This window comes from Mobula hypostoma, chromosome 3 (assembly GCF_963921235.1).
Source record: "Mobula hypostoma chromosome 3, sMobHyp1.1, whole genome shotgun sequence".
Lineage (NCBI taxonomy): Eukaryota > Metazoa > Chordata > Chondrichthyes > Myliobatiformes > Myliobatidae > Mobula > Mobula hypostoma.
The window spans coordinates 70061056-70073616 of NC_086099.1; positions in this window are offsets into that span (position 1 = coordinate 70061056).

The window sequence follows — 12561 nt, forward strand, 5'->3', positions numbered from 1 at the left end:
ATCACTTATCCGTACTCTAGGGGCAATTTACAGTGGCTAATTAACCCATCAATCTGCACATTTTTTTGGGATGTGGGGGGATACTGAAACAATAAAGGAAACCCATGCAATCACAGGGAGAACGTGCAAACTCCACATAGACAGTAATAGAAGCCAAGACTGAACCCAGGTCATTGGGGCTGTGCGGCAGCAGCTCTACCACCTGTGCTGCCATGCTTTTAGCCCCAGGAGTTCTGCTTCGTGACGGATGGTGAAGTAACCAGGTGGCTTATTGTCATGAAAAATACAGTAAGGATTATATAGAAGCATTGCACAGAATAGCTTTTAAGCATTTTATAGCTTTAAACATTTTAAGCATTGAACAGGGAAGGGCAAAACCCTTGCTGTCATGAACAATAACTATAGTATAAATAACTAGAAAGGTAGCTGTGAAATGCCACACTGTGGTAGATGCTTTGACTGGAACTATGATCAAGGATCCTTGACAATCAGCAAGGTCTCTGCTTTACATTTCCAAATGTTCAGCTATTAACAAGGGACCACACATATGGAACTTCCTGGATTGTGGGTCCCACTTGTTTGGGAGGTAGAGCAGTGTGAAATGGATTGGCATGACAGTCATCACAAGAACTTCTGAGTGAGGATGGCTGCACATGGCATCTGAAATCAGCCATCTGTTCACGACTTCATCTGCCTGAATCACTTTGAAATTCAGGAATTTTAAAATCATGTTCTACAGTTCAAATTTCTTTCTGTGAAATGCAAGTAATACCCATTTATATAATCAGGGATGGGTTGTTAGGAAGAGAAGGGAACAGATATCAAGTCAAGTCAAGTCACTTTTTATTGTCATTTCGACTATAACTGCTGGTACAGTACACAGTAAAAATGAGACAGCGTTTTTCAGGACCATGGTGCTACATGAAACAATACAAAAACTACACTGAACTACATAAAACAACGCAAAACTACACTAGACTACAGACCTACCCGGGACTGCATAACGTGCACAAAACAGTGCAGGCATTACAATAAATAATAAACAAGACAATAGGCACAGTAGAGGGCAATAGGTTGGTGTCAGTCCAGGCTCTGGGTATTGAGGAGTCTGAGGGCTTGGGGGAAGAAACTGTTACATAGTCTGGTCGTGAGAGCCCGAATGCTTCAGTGCCTTTTGCCAGATGGCAGGAGGGAGAAGAGTTTGTATGAGGGGTGCGTGGGGTCCTTCATAATACTGTTTGCTTTGCGGGTGCAGCATGTGGCGTAAATGTCTGTAATGGCAGGAAGAGAGACCCCGATGATCTTCTCAGCTGACCTCAGTATCCGCTGCAGGGTCTTGCGATCTGAGATGGTACAATTTCCGAACCAGGCAGTGATGCAGTTGCTCAGGATGCTCTCAATACAATCTCTGTAGAATGTGGTGAGGATGGGGTGGGGGAGATGGACTTTTCTCAGCCTTCGCAGAAAGTAGAGATGCTGCTGGGCTTTCTTTACTATGGAGCTGGTGTTGAGGGACCAGTTGAGATTCTCCGCCAGGTGAACACCAAGAAATTTGGTGCTCTTAACGATCTCTACGGAGGAGTCGTCGATGTTCAGTGAAGAGTGGTTGCTCTGTGTCCTGAAGTCAACAACCATCTCTTTTGTTTTGTTCACATTCAGAGACAGGTTGTTGGCTCTGCACCAGTCCGTTAGCCGCAGCACCTCCTCTCTGTATGCTGATTCATTATTCTTGCTGATGAGACCCACCACGGTCGTGTCATCGGCGAACTTGATGATGTGGTTCGAGCTGTGTGTTGCAGCACAGTCGTGGGTCAGCAGAGTGAACAGCAGTGGACTGAGCACACAGCCCTGGGGGGCCCCCTTGTTCAGTGTGATGGTGTTGGAGATGCTGCTTCCAATCCGGACTGACTGGGGTCGCCCAGTCAGGAAGTCTAGGATCCAGTTGCAGAGGGAGGTGTTCAGGCCCAGTAGGCTCAGCTTTCCAATCAATTTCTGAGGAATGATTGTGTTGAATACTGATCTGAAGTCTATGAACAGCATTCGAACTTACGTGTCTTTTTTGTCCGGGGGGGTTAGGGCCAGGTAGAGGGTGATGACAATGGTGTCGTTTGTTGAACGGTTGGGATGGACGGTACACGAACTGCAGGGGGTCCAGTGAGGGGGGCAGCAGGGTCTTGATGTGCCTCATGATAAGCCTCTCGAAACACTTCATGATGATGGATGTGAGTGCAATGGGACGGTAGTCATTGAGGCAGGACACTGAAGACTTCTTCGGCACAGGGACGATGGTGGCGGCTTTGAAGCACGTAGGAACGACGGCGCTGCTCAGTAAGATGTTGAAGATGTCAGTGAGGATCTCTGCTAGCTGGTCTGCACATCCTCTGAGCACTCTGCCAGGAATATTGTCTGGTCCAGCAGCATTCCATGGGTTGACCCTACACAGGGTTCTCCTCACATCGGCCACAGTAAGACACAACAGCTGGTCATTTGGAGGAGGAGTGGTCTTGCTCGCCGTCATGTTATCTTCCGCCTCAAAACGAGCGTAGAAGTTATTCAACGCATCTGGGAGGGAGGCATCACCAGCACAGGCAGGTGATGTTGTCTTGTAGTTGGTGATGTCCTGAATTCCCTTCCACATGCACCGCTGTCCTGGACGTGGCTGTGGATTCGCTGGGCGTGTGCACGCTTTGCCTCTCTGATGGCCCGGGATTACAGCGATAGGTCCAAAAAGGGATGTGAATTGCTTGGTTTTCCTCGAGGATTCCTACAACATGTTCTCAGGAAATCTCATCGTACTCTTCGTTTTCATACATTTGAATGCTCACTGTAATTCTGCTTTTGAAGTAAAAACAATAAGCAATAGAGCACACTAAGTCTTCAGGTGACTCCAACAACAACATAAACATGTGATTTGTCAAAGTGAAGCCACTTCATGAAACACACAAGATACAACGTGACAAGGAAGAAAGATTGGTCCACCTTAAAATGTCTTCCTGAAATGTTTTACATTTCCCCTCTTTCTTCACCAATTGCTGCACCTCTCGTAATTGTTTCTATGGAGATGGTGCGATTTTGATTTTTGAAAAGCATGGCATTGTGGCTCAGAATTGTGCTTGCAGTGAAGCAACAATTCAAGACCTTGAAGGATTTTTCCACGAAGAATTAGTAACCTCTATGATCAGTACTGTATTCTTCTTTCCTGACGTCTGCTGCTCTCAAGTATATTGGTGTCCTGTAACCATGGTGTCATTATGCTTGCTGCATACACAATCAGATTAGAAGCTTCTCTCAGATACCAAACCAGGAAGAAAAACTTGCACAAAATTTAATTACCTTTTTTAAAGCATTATACACAGCAGTAAGTAAAGACCTGAATGTATAATAATTAATAAAAAATTGTATTTACAAATTATCAAAAACATCTTGATAACATCTTAGGGAATTACAATACTGTACATAAAATTAATATTCATGGCAGAAACTTTGCTGAGCAGTAACTGAGACATTTAAAATCCTAGTTGGGCCTCACTTAATGTGATACAAGTTACCAGAATACTTTGGCCTGAGGTTAGTTTGTGAATGGCTTAAATTCTCATCAATTAAAGTGATTTTCCTCAACTTTTGAGGAGAAGATTTTAAACAGTGGGCCTGCAGATGTATATTGAGTCACTGACAACAAATTTGGGATTTTGAGTTGATTTTGCAGTGGTAAAGATGCCAAAACTAGCACCAGGTGTCATTATTCCACAAAACTGTCTTTTGACTGCTTGGAACAACAGGAATTCTGCAGATGCTGGAAATTCAAGCAACATACATCAAAGTTGCTGGTGAACGCAGCAGGCCAGGCAGCATCTATAGGAAGAGGCGCAGTCGACGTTTCAGGCCGAGACCCTTCGTCAGGACTAACTGAAGGAAGAGTGAGTAAGGGATTTGAAAGCTGGAGGGGGAGGGGGAGATGCAAAATGATAGGAGAAGACAGGAGGGGGAGGGATGGAGCCGAGAGCTGGACAGGTGATAGGCAAAAGGGGATACGAGAGGATCATGGGACAGGAGGTCCGGGAAGAAAGACAAGGGGGGGGGTGACCCAGAGGATGGGCAAGAGGTATATTCAGAGGGACAGAGGGAGAAAAAGGAGAGTGAGAGAAAGAATGTGTGCATAAAAATGAGTAACAGCTGGGGTACGAGGGGGAGGTGGGGGAACAGCTGGGGTACGAGGGGGAGGTGGGGGACAGCTGGGGTACGAGGGCCCCCTCGTACCCCAGCTGTTACTCATTTTTATGCACACATTCTTTCTCTCACTCTCCTTTTTCTCCCTCTGTCCCTCTGAATATACCTCTTGCCCATCCTCTGGGTCACCCCCCCCCCGTCTTTCTCCCTGGGCCTTCTGTCCCATGATCCTCTCGTATCTCCTTTTGCCTATCACCTGTCCAGCTCTCGGCTCTATCCCTCCCCCTCCTGTCTTCTCCTATCATTTTGCATCTCCCCCTCCCCCTCCAGCTTTCAAATCCTTTACTCACTCTTCCTTCAGTTAGTCCTGACGAAGGGTCTCAGCCTGAAACGTCGACTGCGCCTCTTCCTATAGATGCTGCTTGGCCTGCTGCGTTCACCAGCAACTTTGATGTATTTGACTGCTTGGATGTCATTTCCTCAAGTAAATGTGATCGACCAGGATCCTGATTATTGAAAGCGTTTGTGATTGTGGTAGTGCGATCACTCGAGTCAAGTGTGACCTTCTCCTGAGGGATTGGTGCTTCTTCAGGTGGTTGTAGAGACCAGTCCGGGACCCATGTACCATATTCTACTACCTGCCAATCACTACAAGAACTTAATCTGGGATGTTAGAGTGGATTCCCATAATGGAAATGCCTGTCTGTGACTTTGTTTAGAGTGGGGAGGCTAATCCATGGGTAGCCACCACATAATCCTTGACAGATTGTGGTCAGAATCTGGTGGCATGGAGTGCAATATGACTGGGGACCCCTTCAGCTTTCCTCTGATTTTACTGCCATTGTGATGTGTCATCATCTTCTGCCAACTCCATTGTTGAGGTCTTGGTTAGATTGCTTTTTGTCTGGAACTGTCCCTTGACCTTACTGCCAGGGGTGACTCTATTAAGAGCTTAGCACCAAATGGCTAAACTACAGACGACAGCTCTCTCAGGATCTCACAGGCCTCTCCACTACAACATGGTGCTGATCCTCAGCGAAGGGTCCTCTTTTATAGGAATGATCCTCACATTGACTCGTGACAATTGTTATTATTTATATTGAATTATTGGTTCTAATTTCTCTTCTATAGCAAAAAAAGAGCTGTGAGTAACATAAGGAAATGCTAATCAAACTTTATTTAAATTTAATTTAAATTTCACTGCCTTGTATACAGTATATGATCAAAATAACTTTGTGTTGATGAAAATGTAATTATAGATTGAGAGGAAAAAATGTTTCTTGTGAGTTATTGATTCCTTTGTTGTCCCTTAACCTGCTTCTTTGTGGATTTTGCTATAAATTGTCTTGTCTTTTAAATCATTGAAAGAGCATGAAGCTGAATTACTCAATAACTACAGCGCCTATAAAATGTATTCACCCCCCCTTCGAAGTTTTCATGTTTTACAACATTGAATCACTGTCAATTTAATTTAACTATTTTTTTGGACACTGATCAACAGAAAAAGACTCTATTGTGTCAAAGTGAAAACATCTCTACAAAGTGATCTAAATTAATTACAAATATAAAACACAAAATAATTGATTGCATAAGTATTCACCCCCTTCTAAGTATTTTTAGATGCACCATTGGCAGTAATTACAGCCTTGAGTCTGTATGGATAGGTCTGTATCAGCTTTGCATATCTGGCAATTTTTTCCCATTCTTCTTTACAAAACTGCTCAAGCTCTGTCAGATTGCATGGGGAGTGTGAATGAATAGGTCTTTCCAAGCCCAGCCACAGATTCTCATTTGGTTTGAAGTCTGGACTCAGACTTGGTCACTCCAGGACATTAACTTTGTTGTTTTAAAGCCATTCCTGTGTAACTTTGGCTTTATGCTTGGGGCCATTGTCTCACTGGAAAGCAACTTGTCGTCCAAGTCATGGTTCTCTTGCAGACCGCATCAGGTTTCCCTCCAGAATTTCCCAGTATTTTGTAGTATTCTCTCTTCACAAACAATCCAGGTCCTGCTGTAGTGAAGCATCCCCACAGCATGATATAGCCATCAGCATGCTTCAAGGTAGGGATGATGTGCAATAGACATAGACATAGAATAGTACAGCACAGTACAGGCCCTTCGGCCCACAATGTTGTGCCGACCCTCAAACCCTGCCTCCCATATACGCCCCCACCTTAAAATCATAGACATAGACATAGACATATAGACATATTGGCTTATACCAAACATAGGATTTAGTCTGATGGCCAAAACCTCAATTTTGGTTTCATCAGACCATAGAACCTTCTTCCAGCTGACTTCAGTCTCCCACATGCATTCTGGCAAACACTAGCTGAGATTTCAGTGTTTTTTTCCCCAGCAGTGGCTTTCTCTTTGCTATAGGTGTATTCTAGATAGAGGTGAATTTTTACTACAACCAATTGAAACACCTTGACTGTACAAAGGTAATCTCCATTTAACTAATTATCTGATTTCTAAAAACAATTGGCTGCACCAGTGATGATTTGGGGTGTCATATTAAAGAGGGTGAATGCTTCTGCAATCAATTATTTTGTGTTTTATATTTATAATTCATTTAGATCACTTTGTAGAAATCTGTTTTCACTTTGACACGAAAGAGTCTTTTTCTGTTGATGAGTGGCAAAAAAAGCCAAATTAAATTCACTGTGATTCAATGTTGTAAACAATAAAACATGAAAACTTCCAAGAGGGAGTGAATACTTTTTATTGGCACTGTAGTTGCCCATGAAACAACCCATAACAAGTTAGGATTGATGGATATGGCTCCAGGTGAATTTATAATAACATGATCAATCATAATTACTCCCAAGTAGCCTCTTTCTGATAGTGAAAAGTTAATATTTATGTTTGGGTCTTAGTGCCTCAGATTTAATTATTATTTAATATTTTTAAAATTGCAAATAATTGAGCACGTCTATCATGTTCTTCACCTATCACCTTCTAGCTAGCTTCCTTCCCTTCCCCCACCTTTTTATTCTGGTGTTTTCTCCCTTCCATTTCAGTTCTGATGAAGGGTCTCATCCCAAACCCTCAACTGTTTATTCATTTCCATAGATGCTGCCTGACCTGCTGAGATCCTCCAGCATTTTGTGTGTGTTGCTCTGGATTTCCAGAATCTGCAGACTTTCTCATGTTTATAACATGTTCTATCTGTCTTTTTCATCTCTCACTTTTAATTGTACTTTCCTTTTCCTATCTTGATTCTGTATTTTATAATTTCTACTTCCTGGTTTGGGCTTTGCTCAATAGATTGTTCATTTTGATTATCTGAAGAAGGACACATTTCTTATTAATTGGTACCATATCATCTCTAGAAAGCACAACATAATTGGTGATAGCAATGATTTGCTCAAAGCCCTTGAAATATCTGTGATCAGCTGAAGGTGTATATTCTTTAAATTTAGAATTCATTTTATATTGATTTTTCCTAATCTTGCACCATCCCTAACTACCTTAATAGACAGATTTGCTTTTTATCCATGCTGATATTCCTCCTGAATACTCCAATTGAAAACAATAAAGGGATGGCTGATTCTCTTCACCTGCCTGAGATCTGAAACTCAATGTGTAAAGCATAAAAGGTACAAAGCATACTCTGCTGAGAACACTAATTGTCCTTTAATAGCAATAAGCTTATTAAGTGAGGGATGTTTAAAGTGATAAACTCATCATTAGAGGGGCTATGGGAATGAGGATTTCTTTTTCTTTCTGAGATAACTTAGAAATATAGCAATAATAAAACTATGATTGAAACTGTGTCTTGTATATATTTATTGAGAGATGAGACAGATTAACATTTATTGACTACACCTAATAGGCTACTTTAGAGGGTGGTTGAGACCAGTTCTATTGGTGTGGTTTTAGGAGTCACTGGCGAGCTGGAGCAGGTAAGGAGATAAATAATATTAGGGAGCCAAATGTTTTCTCTTGACAATCTGGTCACTTTGTAACTACTATTATTTATGCTGTTTTTCTTAATTCTAAATTAATTTAGTTGCTATTGAACTTAGGATATTAGGCTTTAAACATACACCTCTGTTATGAAATTCAATATTGTTATAAAACCTGTGAAACTCCTGAATGTTATAAGCCTTCTGTGAAACAGCTGTTTTATTATTAGACCAAGGACGTTGGGATGTGTTTTGGAACAGTAATACAGTGCAGACAAAGTGTTTCCATTATCGAATGGTACTAGATCAAGGAGACTCGATTGTAAAATGATTGGCAAACATGTTGGAGAAGGAGGATACAGAGTGATGATAATCTTTCCTTACATTAAGTGTTTTCATAATTTGGATCACTGTTGGTAAAATATGTGGAAAGAGCGAATGAAGTCTTTTAAAAGGGAATGGAAAAATAACATGCAAAGCTGCAGAGAATGTTGGGGAAATTGACTGAAATAATGTTTTGAACCTCTTAATTCTGTCCAGCTTTTCCCTAATGGTCTGTTTTTACATTATGGCAAATCCATTAATTAAAAAAAAAATGCCAATATCTTTTTCCAGGACTTTTGAAAAAAGCTATTTAGTGTAATTAATTCTTTTCTTGCCTCTATAAATGCTTTTCTTTTGAATTTGGTTCTGGAAATTGCTATTGAATCTGCTTTTGCCACTGGGCTGTGAAATAAGTATATTAAATTGTTACATGAAATGAATTTTCCTATTGCATTGTTGCTCAGTACTTTAAATCTTTTCTGATTTATATTTTCATTTTCTTGTCATGTAGAAGGCCATTCAACCCAATGAGTCTATGCCAGCTCTCAGAGCAATCGCATCAAAACCAATCCTTACTTTCAGATTCAGATTTATTTATCACTTGTACATGAAATGAGTCATTTGCATTAACAACTAACACACCATTTACAAAAGATAGGGTGGCATATTTAATTGCTCCGATAAAGATCTTGGTCCCTTGGGGAAACTAATGAATAAGTATACTAAGTTTATTTTGAATCCCATGGAGCATGTGGCAACCTTCCAATACCCAGGCGGTTCTCTTTTACTTTTTTAGGTAGGACTGTATATGGCAGGGGGAGAGTTGAGGGGGGAGGGTAGATATTATTTTTCCATGTATTCATTTTGAAAACTTAATAAAAATTATATTAAAAAAAACAACTAACACACCTGGGGAAGTGTTGAGGGTACTCCCAAGTGTCCCCACGTATTCTGCTGCCAACATAGTGTGCACATGATGCTCAGCAGAGCAACACAGAAAACAACAAAGCAGAACACTGCAAGCAACAAAAGAACAGTAAAACAAGCCATTGAACTTTGGTTTCCAATTAAATTTCAGAATAGACCATTACATCCAAGTAAACTATTCTGTCTCATGTACATTTCAACTCCACCCTGATTCTCCTACCACCCACTTACACAGGGTAATTTACAGACACCAATTATTCTACTAAGAAGTAAACTTTATTGCTTTGTAGGAGGAAACTGGAGTATTTGAGCCAAGGTGAGAATGTGCAAACTTCACAGGTACAGCTCTGAAGGCTAGTATCAAACTTGGATGGCTAGGGCTGTGAACCAGTATGCCTTTCTGCCATTGAAATTTCCCCCCTTTGTTATTAATTGCCCCCATTTTGTAAATTTCCCTTTGTCTTTAAGGCTATCACAGGTTTACAACTCACAAGAAAATAGTGGGAGTAGACCATCTGGACCTTTAAACCTGCCCCTTCATTTAAGATGATCATGGCTGAAATATACTGGCCATAACTTCTATGCCATTTCTCCATACTTTCTCTTCCTCCATCAATCTAATATTTATTAAACTCCACTTTAAAATACTCTTATTAATCCAGCTTCGCTAAACTACTGAGGAAGAGAATTCCCGAGATTCACTACCCTGTTTGAGAAGAAAATTGTATATGCCTCGGTTCTAAATGATTAGCCCCTAATCTTGTTGTTATGTACCCTAATACCTTCCTTCATATAACTCAGATCTCTTGACCCATTATGGTAAGTGTCTTGTGTATACCTGCCAAAACCTCAGTACCTGTACCCTTTCTTAAGCCTGGCTTTTAGACTTGCCCAGAGTACAATTGTGTAATCTTAATAGTGAGTTCTTATGTTAGATTTCAGATCCCTTGCTTTTCCACTGCTCTCTTCTGTTGGGTATCCTGTTTCTTTATTTGAGAGAGTTCCCAACTTGTCCAACATCTGTAAACTGTGGTGTCTGAGGGGACAGAGTACAAGGTATCTAAGTTTGCTGATGACAGAAGACTAGGTGGGAGGGCATATTGTGATGAGAACAGCTGGACTCTGCAATAGGTTGAATGAGTGGATGAATTCAATGTACGAAAGTCTGCGACTGGTAAGAGGAATCTAAAAGCAAGCGACACTCAAAAAAAGAGAAAATGAATGAAGTGCAAAGAGATCTTGGTGTCTTGTGCAAGAATCACTAAAGTTGAAAGTAAATTTATTATCAAAGCCCTTACATATCACCATATACAACCCTGAGATTATTTTCCTTGTGAGCCTACTCAGTAAATCCACTTACCATAATAGAATATTAACAATAGTAGGTGTAGCAAGTAGAGAGGAAGGCAAGTGGCTTTTTGACTGCCATGGCAATATGGTTGTAATTTAGAAATGAGACAATCCAGTTACTGTAGTATGTGGTATTGCATGGCCACACCTGCAATATTGTGCATTGCTTTGATCCTCTTTATTTAAAGTATTGTATATGCTAGTACAGGAGACAGTCCAAAAGAGATTTGCCAGGCTAGTTTCTGAGCTGAGAATGCAAGCAGCTGGAGTATTAGTACGTATTACATAATGAGGTAGTAGTAGTAGTAATACTTTATTGATCCCGGGGGAAATTGGTTTTCGTTACAGTTGCACCATAAATAACTAAGTAGTAGTAAAACCATAAATAATGAAATGGTAATATGTAAATTATGCCAGGAAATAAGTCCAGGACCAGCCTATTGGCTCAGGGTGTCTGACCCTCCAAGGGAGGAGTTGTAAAGTTTGATGGCCACAGGCAGGAATGACTTCCTATGACGCTCAGTGTTGCATCTCGGTGGAATGAGTCTCTGGCTGAATGTACTCCTGTGCCCACCCAGTACATTATGTAGTGGGTGGGAGACATTGTCCAGGATGGCATGCAACTTGGACAGCATCCTTTTTTCAGACACCACCATCAGAGAGTCCAGTTCCATCCCCACAACATCACTGGCCTTACGAATGAGTTTGTTGATTCTGTTGGTGTCTGCTACCCTCAGCCTGCTGCCCCAGCACACAACAGCAAACATGATCGCACTGGCCACCACATCCTCAGACATCCTATTATGTATGATGCTCTATATAAGATTATACACATTATAATTTCATTAAAAACAAGAAGTTATTTTGAAACATAAGATCCTGAAAAGGCACGACAAGATAGATACTTGAAGGGTCTCGGCCTGAAACGTTGACTGCACCTCTTCCTAGAGATGCTGCCTGGCCTGCTGTGTTCACCAGCAACTTTTATGTGTGTTGCTTGAATTTCCAGCATCTGCAGAATTCCTGTTGTTTACGACAAGTTAGATGTCAAGATGTTTCCACTTGTGGAAGAACTTAGAACGAGATTAAAATTGCAAGATTAGGTCAGTTACACCTGGGCTGTATTGGAACTTCTCACAGAAGGAATTCTTGGAATTCTTGCCTTGAAGGGCAGTGAAGACCAGATCTCTGGGAGTATTTGAAGAGGAAGAGTGCTTCCTTAGTAATAGCAATGACAATTACACCTGCCCCCCCCCCACCTGATTCTCTTGAGTTTCTAGCATGTCACTGGTGCCTTCCATGGTTGATGCAAAATAGTTCTTCGGTTCACTCACCATATCCACCATTACTCCTTCCTCTGGTATCATTTTCCAATGTTCTGATGTCCATTCTTGCCTCTCTTTTACTCTAGTAAAACTTTTGGTAATCTCTTTTATATGACTGGCTAGCTTACCTTCATGCTTTGGCTTTTCTCCCTTATTGCTTTATTTTTAGTTGGATTTCAAAAGCTTCCCAATCCTCTAGCTTCCTGCTAATTTTTGCAGTATTGTATGCTCTCTGCTTTTCTTTATGCTGTCTTTGACTTCGCTTGTCAAACACAGTTGCCTCCTTTATTTTAGAATGTTGATGCTGCTTTGGAATGTATCTATACTGCACCTTCTGAATTACTCCCAGAAACTTCGGTCATTGCTGTTCTACCATCATCCCTGCTGGGATCCCCTTCCAATCAACTTTGCTCTACTCAGCTATAGTACTGATACTCTGACTTTAGCCTTTCCCTCTCAAATTGTGGAGTGAATTCTATCATATGATCACTCTTCTGGAGGGTCACTTTACCTTAATTCCCTAATTATTCAGTATCTTGTTCATTTGCTACACCAAA